Genomic DNA, 12610 nt, shown 5'->3' on the forward strand with positions numbered 1-12610 from the left:
GGATACAGGGAAGGGGTAACTATGGGGAGGAAGTGGGAGGGGAGCTGTTGCATTGTGGTAAACTGTGGTCAATGTCATGAGACAAAGTATATGTGAACCGTTGTATGGAAAGTAAATTTGTTCTGTAAACCTTTACCCAAATCACAATTTAAAAAATTAATAATTTTACCTATTTCTTTTTACTTTTTCAATGTAAAACCAAACTCACTGCTGTTGAGTCAGTCCCGACCCATAGCAACCCCTCCTTGGGGGAGCAGTATGTTTACGGAAGTAGATTGCCCAGTCATCCTTCCGAGGAGTGGCTGGTGGGTTTGAACTGACAGCCCTCTGGGTAGCAGTCAAATGCTTTAGGCACTATGCCACTAATATTTTGATTACTGTACATGTGTGTTTCACATTATAGTTCTCTTGGACAGTGCTGCCTTAGGGTTTCTTGTGGTAGAATTAGACCTAAAATAATTTTGTTTCTTCTGCTAAGCATTTTCTACTTTTGACTGCTACTGTCAAACCAAAAACGAAACTCACTGCCCTCGAGTCAGATCCGACTCATAGCGATCCCTCCTTGGTTTTCCGAGGCAGTATCACTACAAAGTAGGTTGCCCAATCTTCCTTCCACAGAGCAGCTGGTGGGCTTGAACTGCTGACCTTCTTGTTAGCAGTCAAATGCCTTATCTGCTATACCACCAGATTTCCTTAGGCCTACTTAAAGTCCTTCCAAAAATCAACTGGAAATAATATTATTCTTTTTCTATGTAATTAGGAGGTTATCTATTATAAGTGCTGTAATCTGTGATCTACCTTACCTGGTATTTGTTGTGTGTGAAAAGATTAAATACTTATAAGGAGTATGTATTTATAAGAGGTATCATTATGTTATTTGCTGCTATCACATCTCCTTAAATCCAGAAAGGTCAGTCTCTCTATCAAAGCTTGGCTAGTGAAAAGCTGTTCCAGGCTTTGAGTAATTCTGTATTAAAGCTGACAGTACTTTAATTTTCTATTTGCCATTAGGATTTGATCCTCATTGTCTTGGCTATGAGGCAAAGAATTGAACAATTAAAATTTCCCAGAGTTCTCTTTTCTTCACTCTTAACAAAGCCATAGTAAGTGCTTCTGTCTCTTATTCACAGCAATGGTTTTTGCTTTTCAATGAAAAAGTAAAACTGTGAATAGTTTCCAAAGCTTTCAGAACATTTTCCATTGAAATGCAAACACCCCTCTGGCGCCTCTGAAAATTCTGAGAAATTGTTGGATTTTGGCGATGTTTCCAGAAAACCTGCCATTCTCCTGTTTATGGCTGGTTTAAGTCTTTCCCTTTCCAAGTACATTCAAGTAAAGTCAGCAGTCCAATGTCTCTCACAGGGCAAACTCCCAACTTGAATGCTGAACAAAAAAGTAACTTATTCATTCCAAATTTGGAGTTTTAACCAGTAAACCTCTGAACCCTATCTTTGTATGTCATAAAGACATTGAAACATTGTCTTGGCTGTCTAATCTCACCATCTTAACTGATCTAAGCATTGTCCTTCCATAATTGTTATTGTTTTATTAAGGATATTCTTAAGTGAAACTAGCAGGTTGTTTTTGCTTTGTTTTGTTTTTCTTTTTGGTGTCTCTGTCTGTACCTGTGTGTGCCCTTTATTCCAAAGTATCACTGTAAAATGAAGCCAAGATCTTTTCTTTCTTCACTTCCTCAACAGGGTAAGTACTCTGAATGGGTAAACCAAGAAAATAATCGCCAACTGTTCAATTAACACATCATTAGATTCTAATCCTATATAGAATCAACCCAGATATGTTCTCCTTACTTATTATTTATTATACACACCTTGTTCCTATTATCCCATCATATAATAATAATTTGCAAATGGTGTATTTACTGAAAAATTATGTTATTTACTGTTTCATGTATATATATTTCATTTCATAGATAAGACTCATGTCTGATACCTCTTTTGTTCCTAATAGTAAGCTCAAGGAATACTTTTTAATGATTGTGGCTTAAGAGAGATCTATCTATAAGCTCCTAGTGTGTTGGAGATACAAACAGTGCAAATTCATGCTGAGGTAGAAGCAGACATCATCTGGGGTGGAGCTAAAAGTGGCTGATATGTGAGGAAGAAGAGCAAGTGAAATCTAAGGAGGCAATCCTGTATGAGAAGCTCCACCACCTTTTTACCTAGTAAATTATCTGCAATCACCATACTCACCAAATGTCAGATCCTTAAATATCAGAATAAAGTCTAAATGTAATATTTTTCACAAAACAATTCTGGTGTAAGATTCTAGTTAAAAGCACAATTCTATATATTCATCAATAAAACCTTACTGAACTTCTTTTCATCTTCTGAAGTTAGACTAGATCATATCAGATCAAATTTCAGTGATTCTGTAAACTGCATCATGAACTGCAGTCCTAAATAAAGCTTTGCAAGTCTATGCCTTAAAATGCACACATTTTCAAAACAAAGTGTCAGAAAAGAGCAAAATAACAAACAAAAAATATACTTTTTAAATGATTTGGCCAAGATAACTGTTCACTTCAGAACATGAGGGCATAGGACTATGCCAGCCTTGCTCCTAGCTGAGTCTTCAATGCCCAGCACAGTGCCAGGCACATAGTATATGTTCCAGAAATTTTCTTGGTGGTTTTATACATATATCCCAAAGCACTCCCTGAGAAGCAAGCTAGCCAGTCTGGAGAACTTAACATTCAACATATCTTCTGGACATCACAAGGAGAAAGCAGCCGCACCTATATGATCACATTGACTTTGCCCCTGTAACCAGAAGACACTCCTTTGAGACTTTTCCTCCCAACCTACTATCCCCACTAACCCTCCTTGTCTAGCCAAGAAATCTCCACTCCATGTCTAGCCAAGAAATCTTTTTCTGAATATCTTTTATACATTTCTGTAGGCTCTGGCTGGTAGAACCATTTTGACTTAGATTTCAGGTTGCAACTTAAGTTCTAGTATTAACACGATGGTTGTAAATATGGCTTTTAAATGGAAATGAATTTAAGAATCCATAGCACTTTGAAAGTAACATTTGCAAGGCAAAACTTGTTTGAAAAGTAGCCATGTAGTGCAATGAATTTCCCTATTATTAGGCATGTACACATATACACACATGCTCATACACACTTCCCATATGCAGCTAATATAGTAACTACAGACCTGAGTAATACTATCAATTATCAGTGCTTGCAATTCAAGAAATGGATGTGCTTAGTATTTGTCACTAAGAAGAAAAAAACATGCATTTTTCTTGAAACTGAGAAATTATTGAAGGAGATATCATAGTTAGAAAATAATTGAAAATGGAAAATAAGATTGTAAGTAGGTGACATATATATGTGTTGTTGTTGTTGTTGTTATGTGCCATTGAGTCAAACCTGACTCATAGCGACCCCTCCTTGGGTTTCCGAAGCTGTATCACTACAGAAGTAGATTGCCCAACCTTCTTTCCGAGGAGTAGCTGGTGGGTTTGAACCAACAGCCTTCTGGTTAGCAGTCAAATGCCTTAGGCACTAGAAAATGAAAATTCTTTATAAGCAGTTTTCTTAATTTTTACCACTTTCTAAGCAACCAAACTGACAAAGAGATTAGGGCAATTAAAGTCAATTCAATACCAGGGAAAGAATCTCCTTAGTTAAATTATAAATTTGCTCTTTTTTTTTATCACTGTCACACCTTTCCTCCTTAAAAAACTATTTGGGGTTCCAACATATGACACCAAATAATAGAGTATCACAGGGTCCAATGTAGAAGAGGCAGAGAGAGTTATGCAGGCAAGAAAGAGCACATAGCACACAGCAGCCAGTTAAGTCAGTGCTTCCACTACAAAGCAAACAGAATAAGGCCTCCATTTGCAAAGAAATGAATGAAAAATTGCTTGCAAAGGCCTCACAATGGTCACTGCTTTGGGGCATTAGAAAAAATTGATTTCAGTAATTGAAAGAGCATTTTGCTGTGCATGAACAATCAGCTTCACAGAAGATTCCACCTATGCAGCTCCCTGACATTGGCCTATCTGCATTAAGTTCATCCTATATTCACAAGAAGGAGCTCTGGTGGCGTAGTGGGTAAGGCATTTGCCTGCTTACCAAAAGGTCAGTGGTTCAGACCCACCAGGTGCTCCATGGAAGGAAAACAGGGTGATCTACTTCTGTAAAGATTTATAGCCTCAGAAACCCAATGGGGTTTGCTCTGAGTCAGAATCAACTTTGAGGCACCCAACAGCATACTTACAAGCAAAGCAGGCCAGGTAGGCTAAAATCTGTGTCTCTTTCTCCAGATGCCATTAAACATAAATTAGTTATTGCAGAAGTTAAGATATTCTGAAAATGATAGCAAAAGCTTTCCTGATATAGTCATATTATCAAATTTTAACTTAGTGAGAAATTCACTCAATCAGGATTGAGGTTTTGTTTTGTTTTGTTTTGTTTTAACTGATAAAGTGTCACTGTCACAGACAGCCATAATTCTCAGCCTCAGCAGAGATAGCTAAATACTTTGTTAGAAAAATTTAGCATCTCAATTCTATGTACAGGTCCTCTTTTTTTTGCATATATTGCAATCACATAAATAATGCACATGCATATAACACACGTTACATATGCATAAAACATCCATGTAAGACGGTGTTGTGTGGTTTCCAAGAACTGTATAATGCACACGTATTTTGCTTAAAAATACATTGTTGTTGTTGTTATGAGGTGCTGTTGAGTCAGCTCCAACTCATAGTGACCTTATATACAATAAAACGAAGCACTGCCCAGTTCTATGCCAGCCTCAGAATCTTTGCTATACCTGAGCCCATCATTGCAGCCACTGTTGAAGGCCTTCTCCTTTTCACTGACCCTCCACTTTACTTAGCATGATATCCTTCTGCAGGGAATGGTCCCTTCTGACAATATGTCCAAAGTAGGTAAGACAAAGTCTGGCCATTCTCGCTTCCAAAGAGCATTCCAACTGCACATCTTCCAGTACAGATTTGTTTGTTCTTCTGGCAATCCAAGGTACCTTCAATATTCTTCAACAACACCATGACTCAAAAGCATCAACTTTTCTTTAGTCTTCCTTATTCATTGTCCAGCTTTCACATGCATATGTGGCGATTGAAAACACCATGCCTTGGGTTGGGTGCACCTTGATCTTCAAAGAGACATCTTTGCTCTTCGCACTTTAAAGAGGTCTTTCACACAGCAGATTTGCCCAGTGCAATATGTCATCTGATTTCTTGACTGCTGCTTCCATTGGTGTTGATTGTGGATCCAAGTAATATGAAATCTTTTACAACTTCAATCGTGTCTCCATTTATCATGATGCTGCTTGTTGGTCCATTTGTGAGGATTTTTGTTTTCTTTAATCCATACTGCAGACTGTAGTCTTCAGTCTTCATCAGTAAGTGCTTCAAGTCATCTTCACTTTCAGCAAGCAAGGTTGTACCGTTTGCATATAACAGTTGTTAATGAGTCTATCTCCAATCCTGATGCCACATTCTTCTTCATATAGTCTAGCTTCTTGGATTATTTGGTCAGCATACAAATTCAACACATGCAGTGAAAAGATAGAACCCTGATGCACACCCTTCCTGATTTCAAACCATGCACTATCCCCTTGTTCTGTTTGAGCATAGTCAAACTGTACATTGTCACCTAGTCTATGTACAAGTTTCTCATTAGCACAATTAACTGTTCTGAAATTCCCATTCTTCTCAATGTTATCCATAATTTGTTATGATCCACACAGTTGAATGCTTTTGCCTAGTCCGTAAAACATAAGTTCTGGTATTCTGTGCTTTCAGTCAAGATCCATCTGACATAGTTGTGATATTCCTAGTTCTGCATCGTTTTCTGACTCCAGCTTGCATTTCTGGAAATTCCCTGTCAATATACTGCTAATAAATCTTTGAATTATCTTTAGCAAAATTTTACTTGTGTGTGATATTAATGATATTGTTCAATAATTTCCACATTCTGTTGGAATAGGTACAAATATGGATCTCTTCCAGTCAGTTTGGTCAGGTTGCTAACTCCCAAATATTTTGGCATAGATGAGTAACTGCTTTCATTGTGGCATCCATTTGTTGAGACATCTCAATAGGTATTCTGTCAATTCCAGGAGGCTTGTTTTTTTCCAATACCTTCAGTGCAGCTTTGACTTCTTCCTTCAAGGAAGAAGGAAGGGTGTCTATCAAGGTTGTATCTTTTCACCATACGTGTTCAATTTGTATGCTGACGGTTCTTGATGATATGCCACTTCCTGAAATAGATGAACATTGACTAATTCTTTTTGTACAGTGACTCTGTGTATTCCTACCATCTTCTTTTAATGTTTCCTGCAACATTCACTATTTTGCCTATAGAATCTTTCAATATTGCAACTCAGGGCTTGAATTTATTGTTCAGTTCTCTCAGTTCTCTCAGCTTGAGAAATGCTGAACATGTTCTTCCCTTTTGGTTTTCTAACTCCAGGTCTTTGCATATTTCATTATAATAATTGACTTTGTCTTTTCAAGGTGCTCTTCGAAATCTTCTGTTCAGCTATTTAATCTTATCATTTCTTCCATTTGCTTTAGCTACTCTCTGTTCAAGAACAAGTTTCAGAGTCTCTTCTGACATCCATTTTGATCTTTTCTTCCTTTCCTGTCTTTTTAATAACCTTTTGCTTTCTTCACGTATGATATTCTTGATGTCACTCCACAATTCATCAGGTTTTAGGTCATTGGTGTTCAATGTATCAAATCTATTCTTCAGATGGTCTCTAAATTTAAGAGGGATACAAGGTCATATTTTGGCTCTTGTGAACTTGTTTTAATTGTCTTCAGCTTCAACTTGAACTTGCATTTGAGCAATTGATAGTCCATTCCACAGTCAGCTCTTGCCTTGTTTTGGCTGAAGATATTGAGGTTCTCCATCACTTCTTTCCACAGATATAGTTAATCTGATTCTTGTGTATTCCATCTGCTGAGGTCCACCTATATAGCCACCATTTATGTTGTTGAAAAAAAGGTATTTACAATGAATAAGTCATTGGTCTTGCAAAATTCCATCATGCCAACTCCAGCATCAGTTCTACAAGTGATACCATTTAACTACCAGTGATTCTTATTTGCTTCCATCTTTCACATTCCAATCACCAGTAATAATCAATACATCTTAATTGCATGTTTAGTCAATTTCAGACTGCAAAAGTTGGTAAAAATCATCAATTTCCTTGTCTTTGGCATTAGTGGTTGGTGCATAATTTGAATAATAGTGGTATTAACCACTCTTCCTTGTAGGCATATGGATATTATCCTATCACTGAAAGCACTGTACTTCAGGATAGGTCTCAAAACATTCTTTGTGACAATGAAAGGCTTGCCATTCCTCTTCAATTTGTCTTTCCCAGCATAGTAGATCATATGATTATCTTATTCAAAATGACAAAAACCAGTCAATTTTAGCTCTGTAATGCCTAGATATTGAATTTTCTGTGTTCCATTTTATTTTTGACAACTTCCAATTTTCCTACATTCCTACTTGTACATTCCATGTTCCAGTTATTAATGGATGTTTGCAGCTGTTTCTTCCCATGTTGAGTCATGCCCCATCAGCATATGGAGGTCCCAAAAGCTTTTCACCATCCACGTCATTCAGGTCAACTCTACTTTGAGGAGGCAGCTCTTCCCCAGTGGTATTTTGAGTGCCTTCCTACCTGAGGAACTCATCTTGTGGTACTATATCAGACAACGTTTTGGGGCTATTCATAAAGTCAGTGTTTCACTGCTATTCATTAGGTTTCACTGGCCAGTTCTTTGAGAAGTAGATGGCCCCTTCCTTCTTCTGGGTATGTCTTATTCTGGAAGCTGCTCTGAAACCTGTCCACCATGGGTGACCCTCCTGATATTTGAAATACTGGTGGCACTGCCTCCAGCCTCACAGCAACATGCAAACCACAGCAGTATAACAAACTGACAGACAAATGGTGGAAAAAGTACATTAGTCTCCAGCTCATGGCATATTCAAATTACAATGAACTATACTTATTATTGTCCATTTTTTTTGGGGGGGGGTACCTCTGATCCTTAGTACTCATTGCCATCAAGTCAGATCCAACTCATAGTGACCCTTCCTTGGGTTTCCAAGGCAGTATCACTACGGAAGTAGATTGCCCAACCTTCCTTCCGAGGAGTGGTTGGTGGATTTGAACTGCCAGTGTAGTGCCTAAGGCATTTGATTGCTAACCAGAGGGCTGGTAGTTCAAATCAACCAGCCACTCCTTGGAGGGAAGATGGGGCAATCTACTTCCATAGTGACACCACCTCAGATTTTTTTTTTTTTTTTTTGATCCTTAGTAATGTTTTTTTCATTGTTATTGTTTTAGTAACATACAGTGTTACATTGTGTAATTTGCTGATGTTATCATTCTCATATATTCACTCATAGATTTTCAATTTTATCACATATTATTTAAAGCACTGCCATATAGATTTACTTTTCTAAGCTAAATCAGAGGCTTCAGTTGCTTGAAAACATGGACCCAAACTCTGATCAGTTGTTAAAACTGATAGGCAGATTCAGAAAGAAGTGAGGTGTTACTGTGAAATATATGAAGAAAAAAAGAAAGGACCATTCAGACAACTCTCACTAATTTTTTGGGTAGAAATGCCATCCCTGTTCCCAAAGATAATGCAGATGATCTAGAACCTTCCACAAGTGGAGTTATTACCACAACTGACAAAATGCTAATGTCATCTAACTCTTCATCATTGGAGTAAATTTTTATGATTTGTATTTTTTTATGTATGTATGTATTAAAATATATCTTTAAGTTTATATGTAATGTTTCCAGCCCCCAAAGACAACAATGGGATTTGTAAAGATATTGACAATAAAAGAAAACAGTAATGAAATAAAACAAAAACTAAAGTCTTTGACTTAATTCAGAACTGACTTACAACAGAGTTATCAGAATGAAACCTGTCAGAACCCTGTCATAAGTCAGGGACTACCTGTAATGGAATTAATCTCTCATTTTTTTTCTATCAATAAAAGCTTAAACGAAAACAAAACCAAACATACCAATGTGATCTCACACCTTGAAAGCTAGAACAGGATTTTGGATGATCATCTTGTTTATAACCCCAATTATTCCAAATAGGACCACATATAAAATATTCCACAGTCAAAATAATCCATACAGTTTTTTAATAATCTTTGGAGGATCACTACACTCCCCCTTTCTGAATATGAGCTAAATTCTTCATGCTGAGATCCCATCTCATATCCATTGTTAGTTGAAGCAATTAAACACGAATTTCTGGAAACTTCACCAAGGCCTGGAATCATTCTGCTCCCCAACACATACACACCTCACCCATTTTTCTCAGCCTGCTAACTATTTTGGTGATGTGATTCCTGCCCAGCCCAGGGATGATGCATTTAAAGACTTAAGAACAGAAACTGGCATATAGTAAGAACTAAGAATAATGTAAAATAGTTCGTGATGATGATGATGATAGTTAGCCCAGGATGTCATGGTCAGCCACTTCAATGCTACTCTTACCAAACACTGGATTTTTTTAAGTGGGCCCTGTGCCAAGTTTGACATAACCTCCTTCATTCATGTTTCCTGATACTCCTCCTGATTGCAGAGTATTGCTAAAGAAAAGTACAGAATCTTGCTTATCTCACTACAAATTGATACTAATTTCAAATGTCTCCTTTCTGACCAAAACCTTATTTATCTCACGTCCCATTCCTAGAATACTCCCCAAACAAATTACTCCAAATCCTCTCCACCTTAAGTCTTCTGTGTCTTAAGTCTCTTCTCCCATTTTATCCTCTCATGAATAGGCCTTGCATACTATTTTAGATACACCATTACCTGGCACAATTTCTGGAAGATAGATTCTGTCCAATATGTACATATCTGGTTGAAACCAAACACAACAACACTTGGTGTAGACTTATGTTTACTTTTTTCTAAAGAGTTGATGAAGACTTCTGGTAAGATAGAGGAATAGGCAGACAAGCAACATAGACCCTGTTCAACAAAGAAAAGAAAAACCAATTGACAGAGATACAGGTGATAATCCTGGAACCCTGAGCTTTGAAAGGAACTATATAGAAATGGAGGAGCTCTGGTAGCATAGTGCCTAAGGCACTTGACTGCTAACCATAAGGCTGGTGGTTCAACCCACCAGCCACTCCTCAGAAGGAAGGTTGGGCAATCTACTTCTGTAGTGATACTGCCTCGAAAATTCAAGCAGGGGTCGCTATGAGTCGGGTCTGACTCAACGGCACATAACAACAACAACAACATACAAGTGGATTAGGCACCAACTAGTGGAAAAACCTGAACGAAAACAGTGAGTACAGAGATGGTCAGAGCTGCAATCTGTCAGCTGCTCTGATAAAACCAACAGCCTGAATATTTCCAAGTGGTGTTGGGACCTGAGAATTGACCTAAAAATCAGTTCCGGTCACCAAGGGCTGCAAGGACAACTGATCTGGTGGTCTATGACTAGGAAGGGAAACAGCAAGGAGGGAGACAACCTGAGCTGTGGACTTTCTGCTGTCCAGAGGGCGCAGCCATTTTGATTGCTTACACCTGGCAACCATTTTGGATATTTAAATTGAACAAGGGCACATACATTTTGAATGTTTACAAGCAGTGGCCATTTTGGATATTTAAAGTGACTGAGGGTGCAGCCATTTTGAATGATACAAGTGGCAACCATTTTGGATTTTAAAGTGATAGCATTCTCATTCAGATTCCAGGGACCTAAGAACAGGCTCTGTTGGCCAGGGTTGGCAAGGACATATGAGAGGCTAACAAAGGAAAGGAGACAGGTGGTGAGTGTATAAGTGCTGCCAACTAGTGAATAGAGGAGCACAGCACAGTACCATGCCTGCATAGAAAACATACAAACAAAACAAAGAAAACGAAAATTGTGAGCAAGTCACTCCAACATATAATCACCAATTAAATATAAAGACAAAAACATCACAATGCCTCAGAGACAAAAAAGCATCACAGTCCACACCAAGAAGCAAGATAAAGCTGGAGAAACAAGGGACCAGAATAGAGACCCAAAACACATCCCTGAGGAAGACGCAACATTGGAACTCCCTGATAAGGAATTCAAAAGAATTATATTTAAGTATCTTCAAAGGACTGAAAGACAGACCAAGGAAAACACAGACAAAACCCCAGAAGAATTTTGGAAGAAAATACAAGACAAAAAAGACAATATAAATGAAAAATTAGAAATAATTCTAAATCTACAAACAGAAATCCAGAAGATTAATATTAAATTGTCAGAAATAGATAACACATTGAAAGGACAAAGGAATAGAATTGATGCAATGGAAGACAGAATTGAAATTGAAGACAAATACCTGAATACTTCTTTGGAAAGGGATCAATCAGAAAAAAGATCAAAACAAAAAGAAGATTTTCAAAATGGAGTCTCACCAGTGAGCAGCACACTTTTTTTCCCCTCTGGTATCTAAGGACTTTGAAAACTAGGTACAACAGTTTGAATTAGGAACGTTGGTGCTCTGAATACCTCACTGAATCAGAGTGCACCAAATACAGAAGAGCAGAATTAGAGGAAAGGCACAGGGAGATTATTTAGGAAAGAGATACTGGTGGAGGATGGACGAGCACCCAAGAGAGACCATTAGAAACTTTCCTGGGGCAGCCACTGTCTGCCAGGCGAGGGCGGCCACCTAAGATCCCTGAGCCAAGAAGGAAGACACTATATAGCTACATACCAGCAACCACTAAAATATTACAGCAGGCAGCGGCAGAGACCTGCCTCCAGCAACTGATTTTGTCAGTAATTTGGGTCATCTGGGTGCAGGCAAGCATGGGCACCACTGCTGATATTCAAGCAGAGATTTCACTGTTGCACCAGAAAGGCTAGCTCCCTCCCCTCACAGCAGATCACAGAGTGGGCTTGGGTCAGATTGGGAGACACTGTACTTTTCTTTGCCACAGATATCAGGACCTCAGGTCACTACCAGGTACTCCCCCGCCTCCAACACAGCTGAAATTGTGTGCATCTTTGGCGCTGCAGGTGGGCGGTATCAGAGACAAACTCCAGAGCTGGCCATTAGAACTCTGGTGGGATTGCGCCAGCACCGCAGGCAAACGGGGCACGGAGAGTGAAGAAACCACAGCTGAGTGTGGCCCTGCAAATTTTGCCTTGGAGCTGTTCTTTGGCGCTGTGGGGCCACGGAGGCAGGGTCTTAGAGTGTGGCTGAAATTGGTGGAAATTTGTGATGCTCTAACAATAGGAATCTTTCCTGAAGTTGAGCTGCAGTCTTGCAAATAAATATGTCATCAATAATAGCCTGCTCAAAGCCCTAGAAACTGACCCTAGCAACACAAAGCTTTCCTTCTTCTGCTCCCACGTTCTCTGCCAATAACTTCACTCATTCAATAGAAGAAATCACATTTCAGCCAATTACCATAAAACCTCCCGCTTTGAACTCTAAACCCTCTTTATGAAAAAAAGAACACTTATCCACACTACACACAGTGATTCCACCATCACAAAGAAAACAGCAGAGCGACCCAACTCACCTGAATCAATAATAAAATAAAAT

This window comes from Orycteropus afer, unplaced genomic scaffold, assembly GCF_000298275.1.
Source record: "Orycteropus afer afer isolate SDZICR_OR568_19922 unplaced genomic scaffold, OryAfe1.0 scaffold00030, whole genome shotgun sequence".
NCBI classification, from domain to species: Eukaryota; Metazoa; Chordata; class Mammalia; order Tubulidentata; family Orycteropodidae; genus Orycteropus; species Orycteropus afer.